Source organism: Monodon monoceros, unplaced genomic scaffold (genome assembly GCF_005190385.1).
Source record: "Monodon monoceros isolate NGI ecotype Baffin Bay Population unplaced genomic scaffold, NGI_Narwhal_1 Super_Scaffold_8, whole genome shotgun sequence".
NCBI classification, from domain to species: Eukaryota; Metazoa; Chordata; class Mammalia; order Artiodactyla; family Monodontidae; genus Monodon; species Monodon monoceros.
This window is the reverse complement of record NW_021703785.1, coordinates 15,685,900-15,700,606: the sequence shown is the minus strand read 5'-3', so window position 1 is coordinate 15,700,606 and position 14,707 is coordinate 15,685,900. Positions and strand designations below refer to the sequence as shown.

General features: G+C 36.9%; 1 protein-coding gene and 1 non-coding gene across 2 annotated transcripts in view; one reads left to right on the top strand and one right to left on the bottom strand.

Moving 5' to 3' along the window:
- Positions 1-14,707, top strand: part of GPC6 (glypican 6) — a 1,074,747-nt gene that overhangs the window by 682,937 nt on the left and 377,103 nt on the right. The gene's annotated exons all lie outside the window — the stretch shown is intronic.
- LOC114888462 lies at positions 637-771 on the bottom strand. The gene has a single exon (XR_003791796.1). It is a non-coding gene; the product is annotated as a small nucleolar RNA SNORA71 (small nucleolar RNA).

Sequence of the window (14,707 nt, the reverse complement as noted above, 5' to 3'; positions counted from 1 at the left end):
AAAGGCTGTCCCTTTGCCTCAAGGCAGGATTTACCCTGTGGGGCAGCTCACTCTCCAGAGCTCTTTGTAGGATCAGGCTGAAAGCAGCCTCCAGCTGGAAGCATACCTGTGCTAGCTCCATCCCTTTCCTTATCCTGCCTCTCACTTCCTCACAGATTCCTCTTGAGCGTGTGCCCCCAATATACCACTCCTACAAGCATCCCCGTCTCAGGCTGTGCTTCTAGGGAATTTGACCAACAACAGAGTGTAAACTAACTAAAACCTTTTAAATAGCTATTAATTTATTACCTCAAATATTTTGGCTTGAATTCAGAATAATGTTTAATTGTCATGTTGTTAAAAAAAAGGAGATATATGAACTTTCAGATCCTTTGGAAACATCTTGAAAAGTCTTCATCTCTTGCCTGATTTTGGACTCATTATTTTTTTTTTTTTTTTTTCAGTGCTGAGGGGCGGGGCTGAGGATGTGGGATGAGGAAGGGGTGCGATGGGGAATCAGAGAAAACTTCCGGAGGGGAGCCCTCCACTGCCAGCCCGTGAACTGCTAAGGCAGGGCCCTGTTCGGGAAAAGGGGCACTCAGTGAGCACACAGTGCCAGGGACCAGGAAGCAACACAAATCAGTGGGAAGAAAGACATGTATGAAAGCTCCAGAGTTTGCAAGGGACAGCAGTGAACCCTCCAAACACGGGGAAAGGCTTTCAGCAACTCCTCTCCCTGCACTATCAATGACCAGGGCACGGGCAGCCCACGATGGACTCATTATCTTTGATCCCTGATTTCAGAGCAAAACGTCTGCTCTATCACAGGGCAGGTAGCTATTCCTGAGCATGTGTTCATTGCTCTTTCTTATCTGATGAGACTACTGGAAAAGTTTCTCAGAAAATATAACAACATAGCCCAAGTACGTGACTGTTTCCTTATGCAAATAAAAAATACCCCATCTTTTAGAATCAATGAATATTTTTACTCTGTTATTTAGTGGGAGAATTAATCATCCAAAATTTGTCCTTGTAGGGGGAGTAGGAGAAGCGGGCTTTATTAATGTGTGATAAATAAAAATTTAAAATAAAAAACTTGGGAAATTTAAATTTTCCATTTTGTATTCAAATCATGTCAGTGGCAGAGGAAATGGAATTTATTAGGGAAAATGCTGTGACTATTTGCATCATTTTCCGGTGCTGAAACGTGAGAAAGATCTGGCTGCTTATTACTCTAGCCCAGTTTAACTTTGCTTTCAGATGCTCATTCACCAACCTAAGCCTTTTTCTTTCCTCAGTCGCTGTGGCACTCACATAAAATATGCACTTGAGCTCATGTAAAAATAATGCATTCTTCCATTTTCCTCCAAATTATTTCACAGCCTCCTGTGTTTGTTAATAAATTAGTTGTCAGTCATCTCTTTTGGTAGCTGTTTCCGTTAGAGATATTGTAACGGTGTGGAAGCCATTGAAATTCCAATTGCTGTCTTCAACAATACTTTATTTCTCTTTATTTTATCCATTCATGTGGCCCAGTTTCTTACTGATCATTCAAGAAACATCTGATAAATGACGTCTTCCTTTTCTTCTATTTCCTCCTGCAATCATAATAGTACGGCAGAATCCCTTTCAAATTTGCAGAACTCCCCCGCCCCCAAAGAGTTCTGTGGAATGACGTACTTTGGGTGAATACAGCTAAACTAGAAATTTTCTATGATCGTGAATTGAAGCAAATCATTGCTAATCATTTCTAACTTTCATCCATTGCGAATAGGGGCCCATGATCTACTACAGTTTAACCAGAGCAAGACTTTCCCATAAAACAATGAAATATACATTTTTGTGCACAATTAAATAAATATTTATTTTCAGCCAATGGGACTCAAAAATGCAATCCCTGTGTCCAAAGCGATCAAATTCTAAAGGAGAAGACAAACACAGAAACAAGCATCCCTAATACAAAGTGATTTAGTACCAGATGTTTGGACAAGAGTCTGGAAGCAGAGAGCGGTGGGGGAAAACTTGCCCATCTGCTGTTTGGGAGAGACTTAGGGAGAGGTCAGGGAAGAATTTTAGTTGCTATAGCTTGAAAATTTTAACTGAAAAGGTTAGTTGTAAAGGTATTAACACTAAATTATTTAATTCACTTATAGATCGTTACTTAGGTAGTTCTTTTTCCTCTAGGTCAAAAATCAAACTGTCCCTTTTGTGCTAAAAGCTTTCATTTCTCTCATAACTACTTTCCTTCCGCAGTCACCAACTTAGTAAGGATTAGGTATGTCTACTAGTGACAGGAAATCCAAAATAAAAATGGCTTCTATAAGATGGGGCAGATTTTCCCAGCTGTTGGATTGTAAAATATAATGTTGATCAAACTCCGTAAAACTGGTTTTTGCTTCAGCAACACCTCCTCTGCCATATGGTGTTGACATGAGTTTATACAAAGACAGCCCTGCTGTTCCTATGGCCTGCCTGCAGCTCTCGTTCTCATAGATCTACTCAAAAGATTTTTGGATGGGCAATTTAGAATTTTTTATTCTTACATGTGGGAAATCCAGTTCCTTCTGAGAATAAAGAGGTCTGTGTCAGTTCTAGGGGCTCCCCTTCTATGGTATGGATCTGGGAGGTGTACATCCTAATTTGGGTTGATATTCCAGCTATTTGTGTCATTGAAGAAGATGTGCCTTTGTCTGACTATCTTTGACCGAATTCATGAGAAAATAAATTTATATTTAATAGACAATATTTCTATATTAGTTGATGGTCAGGAAATTAAGAGAATACTAGGAAGATCTTTCACACAAAAGAAAAATTTGTGCAAACCCTGAACACTGGGAACATACATGTTCATAGTAAATGCCAATTTGCCAGTGCAAAAACCAGAGCTCTACTTTGGGCAATATTGGGTGCAGCAAATGTAGATGTTTATCTCCTGATGGCCAAATTGTATTGAATATATAATTGAGGCTAAGTGTTGAATGAATTAACAACTGAATAATACCATCTTTCAGATATGTGGGCAAATCACACACCTAGAACAAAATACTGCCTTATTAAATTCCTCCTTTAGTTAGTAGCAAAGGCATTTACAGCCCTTTAACGTTATAAAAGCATGTACAACTGTTAAGATGAGTCCTAAAAGAGACAGAGACAGAGAGAGACAGGAGACAGAGAGAATTATTCAAACCTCCAATAGTGGGCTTCCCTGGTGGCGCAGTGGTTGAGAGTCCGCCTGCCGATGCAGGGGACACGGGTTCGTGTCCAATAGTGAACATTTCTGAGTGTCTGTGAATACTGTTCCTTGGTATGTGTGTGTGTGTGTGTGTGTGTGTGTGTGTGTGTCACAAGATTTACTTACATCACAAACAAGGAAAATTGTTCTCAAGAGTTCTGGACTGATTAGAAATCCAGACAGTAACTGGTTCTTTGCCTCATGTGAACTAGAACACTAGTTTGGGGAATGAAGAGCAAATGAAATTTTTCCTGAAATCACACACCTGTTTTTCCATAACAGAAAAAAAGTTGAAAGGAGCAAAATCATTTAGCTGGAATTTGAGGGACAATTGCTCTCTTTTTTTTTGTACTGAAGAATTATCGCAAGACATTGTCTATTGTTTCAAACACTGGGGCCTCCTGCAGCTCAGAACTGTGCTGGTCTCCTCTGGTTCCCAGGATTGTGATTGATCTCAGCTGTCTTGTTTTGATTCAGTAGCTCCCAGAATAATCCCAAATGTACATCATCACAGGGCTATGAAGCTACATAATTATTGAGGAGGTGGGTGCCATTTTTCTTTCTGTACATGTTTTGACATTATCCTGGGCATTATTTGATGCATGAGGTAGGCTTTACATAAGTAATAAAAAAGCTGTTTTTCTTTTATTGTCGCTCAGTTTTTATCCCTGTAATAAAACAATACCACAAAATGAATGCTCCAAAACTGAAACAAAGATAGCAGAGTAAATAGGATCTCAAAAAGCCAAAAATTTATTCATTTTGCATAATGTGATCATTAAATACATTTCGTGAAAATTTCCTTTTGCAATAAAGAGATTCAGATTTATTATAGCACTTTCCTTAGATGACACATAAAGATATTTGTGTCAAAAATGAGATACTTGTGTAGAGAAATGAAGATTCTGAGCAGAGAAATAAAACATGTAGAATTAATTTCTATTAAAGAACCCTCAAATATAATTTCACTGAAACTAGGCAAATGTGGTAACAAAGAGGGGAAAAGCTCTTGCTAAATTACATCTACATGGGCAAACTAAAGGGCATACCTAAGAATTAGCCCTACAAATTAAAACAAAAACTAAAAATACTCTTTCTTTAAATCATTATCTGCATGTATAAGTATTTTTTTTAATGAGGCAAGGGGCAATATCTTGATAATTATCTCTAACTTTATTTGAATAATTAAATATAAGCCCCAAAACGGCTTCTTCAATTGAATAACATTTCCTGTCTTCAAATAACAGGAAAATCAAAGTAACTGCTGAATCCAAATAAAATGTATTTCTCTTATGTAAATAAAGCCCAGCTGTTAACAGTACAGAGCTGACAAGGTAGCTCTGTAATCAATAAGAACAGCCCAAGGTCTATCTCGTTGCTCTGCCATCTCCACACGAGGCTACTTAAGGGCCCAAGAGACTGGTTAAGCTCAACCATCACATCTCCTTTCCATCTAGAAGAAAAAAAGCTCGAAGAATGTCATGTTTTTCTCTTTTTTTTATGCAAGTCAATGGAGTTTTTTAGTCTTATTGGTTCTTTTTATTATTAATGTTACCAAACAGACAGCAGCTCCTTGTAGGCTAAAGGTGTGAATTGATCTGTTGCCCAACCCAGTTTCACTTTAAAGAAAAAAAAAAAAATTAATGTTGAGTGGCATCATTTTAACCTCAATTTTTTTTTTTTTGTCTTTTATATAGTTACACCTAGAGTTTCCAGAACAAAACTTTGCTTTGTTTTCTTGAGAGGTTCAGTTTCATCAGGGCTACTTGCATATAAATACCTCCTTGACTAGTGAAGTTACTTATCCGTTAATGTATTCATTATTTTATTTATTCCTTAGTGGCATCTAAATTTGAAACACGCTCATAAACATTAAATTCTGTGATCTTACAGATAGTTCATCACCAAATATATTTTCAAGGCCAATGAAGGATGTAACAAAAGTTGTCTTGTGTTATAATTTTGTTGGAAAATTTATTTGGAACAAAGATGAAAGCAGTAGGGTCACTATAACTCTTAGGGTAAAGTAAATAGAAGATAAGAAATGAAAAAAATGGAGAAAAATAAAACTTGGGTAACTTTGGAATAACAGGAATTCAAATATATTTCAGAATATGGCAGACAGCAGCAAAGTGATGACTGTGTGTTATAAACTACTCTCTCCTTCTTTAAACAACAGTTATACTTTAAATATTTTTCTTTTTCTTATACTGTTAGAACCTGTTACTTGTAGAGACATATATAGAAGAGTGTAAAGAATAAAAAACTTATTATTCACTGTTCTGTCTCCCAGGGAAAAAATGCTAACGACTCTTAATATTTTGTTGTGTGTTATGTTAGTATTTTACATATATTTATAATTGTGTATATTTTTAAACTGGGTTAATTTTTTTACACCCTGCTGCAAATCACCTACTCTTCTGCAAATCATCTTTTTTTCAATCAACATGAGAAAATGCTTGAAACATAGTACTAAGCTGTCTTGTAAAGCATGACTTAAATGGTTGCCTAGTATTTTTATCATGTGTCTGTTGCAAAATTTAACTAGTCCCACATTGAAAGAGCTGTTGGTCGTGGGGTTTAGTGAGCATATACGGTAGCAGACCAGCCTATGCTCCAATCCTGATGACATCTTTACTTTAAAAAAACTTTAGATCAGATTTGACCTTCAGTTTCCTCACTTGTGAAGTGGGACTAAATACTAGGACCTACCTCATGAGTGTATGCTAAGGATCAAAAGCAGTGCATAGTAAGGACTTATCCCTGTGAACAAGTTTTTATTGGACATTAGAATATTTCTAATTTTATGTTATCATAAATAACTGTTGACCCAGCACACTGTTGGATGAGGCATAAATTACCATTTTAATCAAACATACGTACATACATGCACTCCCTCATTCAGACAACCTTTATTGAGCAGCTCCCATTTTCCAGGTACTCTTACATTTTATAATGAGCCTCTTTATCATGTGCCTAATAAGAACCAGTTACTATTGTTTTGACAAAAACTTTTATCTGCAGTTATTATATAATGTTAAGTCTTAGGTAAATGATGCTTCAAATATCCAGTAAAGATTCTGTGAAAAGATGAGTCTAGAAAATGTAAAAGTGACTTTAAATCTGACTAGTTCTATGAAAATACTCTTTCTAAAGAGATTTCCCGGTATTCAAATTCCTGTTTTGATCATTCAGATGAAGCTAGTGTCACTTTCCTACGTGTAGGGGCAAAAAGCAATGGAGCAAAAGTGTCACGTTCAAAGCTGTTTCTGCACAACCAAAATGCTTTGGAGCTTAAACATTCTGTAGTCCTTCTTTACTCTTCCTGATGTCTCTTGGAAAGCCTTGTCAAGATAAAGGAGTCAAATGGTACTACATTTATTCTCTGTTATTATTATTATTATTTTGCATCTAAAGAGAGGTTCTTTACAAAATCTGCAAAGACCTGATCAGATCTCAAAGGTAGAATGTTTAATAATGAATAAAATGACCTCAAAGTGGGTGTACCAGTCTCATCCACAAAGGGTCCAGCCCTCTCCCTGCCTCTCCTTCTCCCTTCCCACGCCTCTCCCACAAGGCAGAGGGGCCTTCCTGAATCTCAGATCCCTCCCTGACTCTCTTCTCAGGGTCCCTGTCTACTCCATTTCACTGTGTCTCTCACTGATTTCAACATCTGACTTGGGCGCAGGGGTGTTTTTCAGAAATACAGATCCCTGAGTTTCTGCCAGAAACACTGAATCAGAAGCATCTGTGTGTGGGGCTTGAGAATTGTTACAGGTGATTCTGACGCAGTCCAAAGACTGGCATTTGGAAGTTCTCACCCTATGGTCGGGGTCTGTGAAGCCCCCCACCCCGTTTTCACCCTATGCTACCCACATGACCTGGATTCTGCCTCCATCACCTCATCTATTGTTATTCCCAGCCCCTTCGTCTGCCACATGCCAGCCTTAGAAATGACAGATGACATTTAGCAAGTGTCCTTTTGTGATAGGCCTTCTACTATATAAAAGTACTAAACCAGTTAATATACTTAATGCATAACATTAAATGACATATATATGATGTTAGAACCACGGCTGATGCGTAGAAAGCATGCAGTGAATGTTAATGGATTATATGTATAATTAAATATCATAGGTAGATAAGGGCATGCACTATTATTTTTCAGATTTATTAAGATAGAGCTGACATATACCATTGTATATGTTAAGGCATATAACGTGATGATTTGGTACAAACGTATATGGTGAAATGAGTACCAGTAAGGTGGGTTATCATCGGTCACCTCACATAATTACCATTTTTGTGTGTGTGGTGAGAACATTTAAGGTTTATTCTCTTAGCAACTTTCAAGTATACAGTATAGTCAATATAGTATTGTTAACTATAGTTGCTATGCTGTACATTAGATCCCCAGGACGAGTTTACTCATCTTTTAACTGGAAGTCTGCACCTTTTGACCAACACCTGACCATTTCCCCCACCCCCTAGCCCCTGGCAACCATCAATCTACTCTTTGTTTCTATGAGTTCAGATTTTTTAGATTCCACATATAAGTGAGATCATACAGTATTGGTCTTTCTCTGTCTGACTCACTTCACTTAGAATAATGCTCTCAGGTTTTGTCCATGTTGTCACAAATGACAGGACTTCCTTTTTTATGGCTGAATAATATTCCATTGTGTATATGTATATAACACACTTTCTTTATCCTTTCGTCCACTGATTAGACACTCAGGTTGTTTTCATTATCACTAGGCTATTGTGAATAATGCTGCAGTGAACCTGGGGGTTGCAGATATCTCTTTGAAATAGTGATTTCATTTCCTTCTGATATATTGCCCAAAGTAGAATTGCTGGATCATTTGGTAATTCTATTTTTATTTTGGGGGGAACCTCCGTACTGTTCTCCATAGTGGCTGTATCATTTTACATTCCCACAAACAGTGCAGAAATATTCCCTTTTCTCCACACCCTCTCCAGTACTTGTTATCCTTTGCCGTTTTTATCATAATGGTATGCATTTTTTTTTTTTTTTTGTCCTATCCAGTCTTAACCAGCTAAGCTCAGACTAGCCATAGATGACTCCCAGTTCCTAGAAAACAACTCAGGCAAACTTCCTATTCGTTTTTTTTCTTTTTTTAAATGAAGTATGGCATGTATTATTTTAGTTAATCATTATAGCAACACTGTGAGGTAGATACCATTATTTTCCCCATTTTACAGAATAGGAAAGTGAGGTCCTGTTCATAGAAAGAGAAAACAGTAGCCCAATTATGAACATTTGTCATTCCTTGAATATGCTGTGATTTCTCACCTTGGTGAATAAGGTGAGAAAATTCATGTGCTGCATTCTCACCAACCCCAAATCCCTGACAATTGCTTTCCCATGTAGTCCCTATTCACACTTCATTGGTTGTCATTGCCTGTTTTACACATTGGTTTTGCCAACTAGATTTTAAATTTCTCAAGTGCAGAGATCATGTTTTATTGAAAAATGCATGGCCAAGACCTATACTGAGTACGATACATGGCTATTGTTCAGTAGCTTAATAAAAGAAACAAAATACAGGCACACCTTGTTTCACTGTGCTTCACTATATTGTCCTTTGCAGGTATTGCATTTTTAAAAAAATGAAAGTTGGTGGCAACTCTGAGCTGAGCAAATCTCCTGGCGCCATTTTTCCAACATCATTTGCTCACTTCATGTCTCTGTGTCACATTTTGGTAATTTTTGCCATGCTTCAAACTTTTTCATTATTCTTATATTTGTTGTGGCGATTTGTGATCAGTGCTCTTTGATGTTACTAATGTACTTGTTCGGGGTGCCACAAACCACGCCCATAATGATAAATGTGTATGTTCTGACTGCTCCGCCAATCAGCCGTTCTCCCGTGTGTGTCCTTCTCTTGGGCCTCCCTATTCCCTGAGATGCAACAATATTGGAATTAGGTCAGTTAATAACCCTACAATGGTCTCTAAGTGTTCAAGTGAAAGGTGGAGTCACACATCTCTCACTTTAAATCAAAAGCTAGAAATGATTAAGCTTAGAGAGGAAGGCATATGAAAGGCCTAAGCTAGACCTCTTGCGTCAGTTAGCCAAGTTGTGGATGCAAAGGAAAAGTTCTTGAAAGAAATTAAAAGTGCTACTCCAGTGAATACAAGGATGATAAGAAAGGAAAGCAGCCTTCTTGCTGATACGGAGGAAGTTTGAGTGGTCTGGAGAGAAGATCTAACCAGCCACAAAATTCCCTTAAGCCAAAGCCTAATCCAGAGCAAGCCTCTAACTCTCTTTAAGTCTGTGAAAGCTGAGAGAAGTGAGGAAGCTACAGAAGAAAAGTTTGAAGCTAGCAGAGGTTGGTTCATGACATTTAAGGAAAGAAGTCATCTCCGTAACATAAAAGTGCAAGGTGAGGCAGCAAGTGCTGATATAGAAGCTGCAGCAAGTTATCCAGGAGATGCAGCTAAGACAACTAATGATAACTAATGGTGGCTACAGTAAACAAGAGATTTTCAATGTAGATGAAACATTGCAATAATGTATTAGAAGAAGATGCCAAATAGGACTTCATAGCTAGAGAGGAGAAGTCAATGCCTGGCTTCAAAGCTTCAAAGGACAGGCTAACTCTCTTTTTAGGGGCTAAGGAAGCTAGTGACTTTAAGTTGAATCCATTGCTCACTTATTTTTTAAAAAATCCTAGGGCTGTTGAGAATTATGCTAAACCTACTCTGCCTGTGCTCTGTAAACGGAACAACAAAGCCTGGATGACAGCACATCTGTTCCCAACGTGGTTTACTGAACACTTTAAGCCCGCTGTTGAGACCTACTGCTCAAGAGAAAAGATTCCTTTCAAAATCTTACTGCCCACTGACAATATGCACCTGGCCACCCAAGAGCTCTGATGGAGATGTACAAGGAGACGGATGTTTTCATGCGTGCTAACATAACATCCATTCTGCAGCCCTTGGATTAAGGAGCCATTTTTGAATTTCAAGTCTTATTGTTTAAGAAATACATTTCATGAGGCTACAGCTGCCACAGATAGCGATTCCTCTAATGGATCTGGGTAAAGTCCATTGAAAATATTCTTAAAATGATTCACTATTGTAGATGCCGTTAAGAACATTCTTGATTCATGGAGAGGCCAAAATAGCAGCATTATCAGGAGTTTAGAAGAAGTTGATTCCAACTCTCATGGGTTACTTTGAGGGGTTTGAGACTTCAGTGGAGGAAGTAACTGCAGATGTGGTGGAAATAGCAAGAGAACTAGAATTAGAAGTGGAGCCTGAAGATGTGACTGAATTGCTGCCTTCTCACGATCAGACTTCTTATGAATGAACAAAGTAAGTGGTTTCTTGAGATGGAATCTGCTCCCGGTGGAGATGCTGTAACTATTGTTGAGATGACAAGAAAGGATTTAGAGTATTACATAAACTTTGTTGATAAAGCAGCAGCAGGGTTTGAGAGGATTGAAGGATTGCCTCCAATTTTGAACGTTCTGTTGTAGGTAAAATGCTATCAAACTGCATTGCGTGCTACAGAGAAATAATTTATGAAAGGAAGAGTCAATCAATGGGGCAAATTTCATGGTTGTCTAACTTTAAGACATTGCTGCAGCCCCTCCAAGCTTCAGCACGCACCACCCTGATCAGTCAGCGGCCATGAACATAGAAGCAAGACCCTCCACCAGCAGAATAATTATGACTTGCTAAAGGCTCAGATGTTGCTTAGTGCTTTATAGAAAACAGTATTCTTAAACTAAGGTATGTACATTGTTTTTCTAGACATGATGTTAATGCACACTTAGTAGACTACAGTTAGTGTAAACATAACTTTTATATGCATTGGGAAACCAGAGAAATTGTGTGACTCACTTTATTGTGACCTTCACTTTATTGTGGTGGTCTGGAAGGGAACTCTGATGTATGCCTGTCCGCTGATAGCTACCACTGCCCACCTGGTGGTAACTAGTGGAATCTCAGTCGTAGAACCTCAGGAAGAACTAGCCTCTAGAGCGAGAATAACAAGAGATTCAGCTCTCCATCCAGCCAACTCCATTCATTTGGAAATGGTTTTCTAGAGCACAGTGTTGAGAAGGATTCCGAGATTAAGTCTGGACACAGAGCCAGAGAACCATCACCCACGTCACCTGTGGTCTTGGGAGAGGGAGCGTGGAGACATGCATGCACTGCATTTGCTGTCCTCCTGTGGTCAGGCTTTGAAAATCAGTAAGAACACTTGACTGGATTTTAAACGGCTTTAGACAGACTGACAAAGTGGTGCCCATTCGACTGAATGATTGATCTTTCTTTAGGCTATATTTTATGAGGAGGTGATTGAATTAGAATAAAGATTACAATTTAGTCAACGTTTTGCATATGTTTGGTGCCGTCCCTAAATGAAATGGAATTTGAAGAATGTAAAATACAAAGGGTCAGTTTTCCACACAACTGAACTTTAAATGTTTTCTTTGTTTACTATGTATAAGCAAATAATGTGGGGAAAAAGGTATAAGCAAATGTAAACCACAGCTTTGAAAGACACGCACGTGCGCACACACACAAAATGAACTTTTATTTCATGGAAGTGTAAATGTTCATCTTCAAACATCACAGAAAATGTACTTGACACTGTCACAGATAAAATATAATAATCGTCCTACTGCCCACTGAATTCTAGAGCCATTTTATTAATGAAGAACAAACTTGAATTATGTTATTCAGGATCAAAAAAATAAGTCTAACCTAGTGATACTGAAAGAATGGTAATGTCTGCCTCTTTTTAGAATTTACTTTCTTCTCAGCACTTATCTTCGTAAACAGCGATATTTGATATTTCCACAGGAGCAAAGGAAGAAGAGTGTTACTTTTTGATGGAACATTGTGACTCGCAAGGCCCACATCTGTATGAATTAAGCCAAGCCCTTAGGGACACATCTAGGGTAATAGTTCATAAGGATAAAATGTAGAGTTGGGAGGAAAACATAGGATTTGAAATTTTGCGTAATGTCAGAGTAGGCAGTACTTACGTATCTTTCTTAAGTGGAGGCGTGGCCTTTATTACCAACATCTTGTTACTGTAGAAACCATAAATATATGGTAAATCTTAATACGTTACTGATGTTTAAAAGCTCATTGCTCCATTGATTTTCTTTCTTCCTTAGTAAAATCACAATGGATAGAACAAGGCAGAAAGTTGAGGACATCAATATGGACATCCCAGCTAAGTGTTCCTAAAAACTCAGTGTAGTACGGTGAAAAGTCCCACATCAAATATTGCATTTTATAAACCAAAAAGGAGCTACATAATGAAATTATTATTATAACATGTTTTTTTTATCTTATTCTCCCAGTTACTTTAGGAAATATTACTTAGGAAGAAGAAATACATACATACATATATCAAATATTTTCTACTGTTCTCTCTAGAAAAAGTAACTCTGACAATACAGATTTTTATCTCATATCAGTTCATGATACTTTATCCCCTGTATCTTTTTTTTTTAATTAAGCAATGGTTGATTTACAATATTGTGTTAGTTTCAGGTGTACATCTTCGGATTCTTTTCCACTATAGGTTATTACAAAATATTGAATATAATTCCATGTACTATACAGCAAATCTTTGTTGTTTATCCCCTGTATCTTTAACCATTAATAAAATACCACACCAGGGTATTTTCTTCCACACCATATATCTTCCATTTGAGAACTAGACATTCAATAGAAATTATTTTATAACGTTTTAAAGGTTTTTCCAGTTGTGTATAAACAAATTTTCCCTCATTTTGAATCCCAAGCACATTTTAATTTCTACTCACACTTGATTTATAGGACAATCCATGAAATACCTTTATGCAATTCTACAGCGGTAGTTAGGTTTTAAGGAATGCTTCCAAGGATATAATGTAATTGTGAAGGTACAAAACTGTACCTATGAGAGCACTTTTCAACATACAGGAAGTGGTAGGTGAAAGAAAGGGCCATGGCTGAAGTGTGGTCTTGAGTTCTGTCACATGAGATTGCTTGGATAAATCACCATTACACATCACTTAGGGATAATGGGTGCCTTGGTGTGTATAGTGATGTAACATCACTCTATCAATATTAAACTTTAGAATTGACATGTATTTTAATTTTATAAATCTGAAGATTTAAAAAATATTCTCTCTGTACGTACGACCTAGAGCTAGTTTTGTATATTCCCATAAAACTGTGTATATACATATAGTATACAGACAAACATACAGGTAAACAATCTACTTATATAGTATATGTAGACACATATCTATGTATATTTATACATATATTCCAGACATACATACATGTGTACTTCATGTAATTTACATTATATAGTATATGTATATATATTTATAGTTTATATGTATGTGCGTATACATATATGTGTATTTTTAAATTTTTGGTTTTTATAGATCCTGTATTAGATCAACAAACCTCATTTTGTAAGTTTAGTTCTGATGTAGCATGTATTTGTTTAAGGTTAATGTTAATTATTAAAACTAGAATCTATAATGCAACCATATAAGGTGTGAAAGAACATGCCTTTTCAATGAAATAGAAGGGTGTTTTGTCCCTTCACTTGAAGGTGTAGCTTTTCTAAATTGATCAATTTAATTATTTACTTTTTCTGTAAAGGCAGTGCTTTTTTTTTTTTTCCTCCAGCTTTACTGAGGTATAATTGGCAAAATCATGTATATTTAAAGTATACAATGTGATAACTTGATTTGCGTTTTATATATTTTTAAAATTTTATACAATGTGTTGTTACCTTTGGTGCTGTCTTCGTCAAAGCAATTAGGGAGAGGAGATTGTTTGCTTATTTGATAGCCTAACGGAGAATATTATTCTTGCTTTTATTTTTAACCTGTGGTGTACTCAAGGTTAATTCAAGGTATCAGGAAGGTGTAACTGTGACAAGATTTAGTGAAGACAGGGCAAATTAATCCAAGATCAGTGGTCTGGATATCAATTCTTATCATGGGATCTTGACAAAATGAAGTCATTATTTCATTAGACTTTTAGGTATACTAATAAATGATTCTCAGAATAGACTGTCCTTAGCTTTGATGTTGGCAGTTCTATCATCACTTATGAACTTAAAAGGACAGTGAAGAAGAAATTTAGGGAAGTGGTAGAATCATTATAGACACAGAAGAAAAGCATATGTGCTAAGCTTTTTTTCTGTGCAAGGAAGACAGTTTCTCTCCAAACCTGTTAGTTCTCAGAACCCCTTGGTGAATATAAAGAGGTCTAGTTGATCTTTTTACAAAATTCTCATGGAGCTTATCATATCTGATTTATTTTTGATAGAAACAACTTAGTGAAGTGAACCCTGGTTTTGGAGCAATTTCAGTAAGATTTTGGAGCCTGCAGATGGGTTTATACTAAATTCCTTCCTTATCCACAGTTTTCGAATGCTCAGTCTGAGAGCGAATAATGAAACTCCTTACCTACATCATGTCATAGAAGACAAAT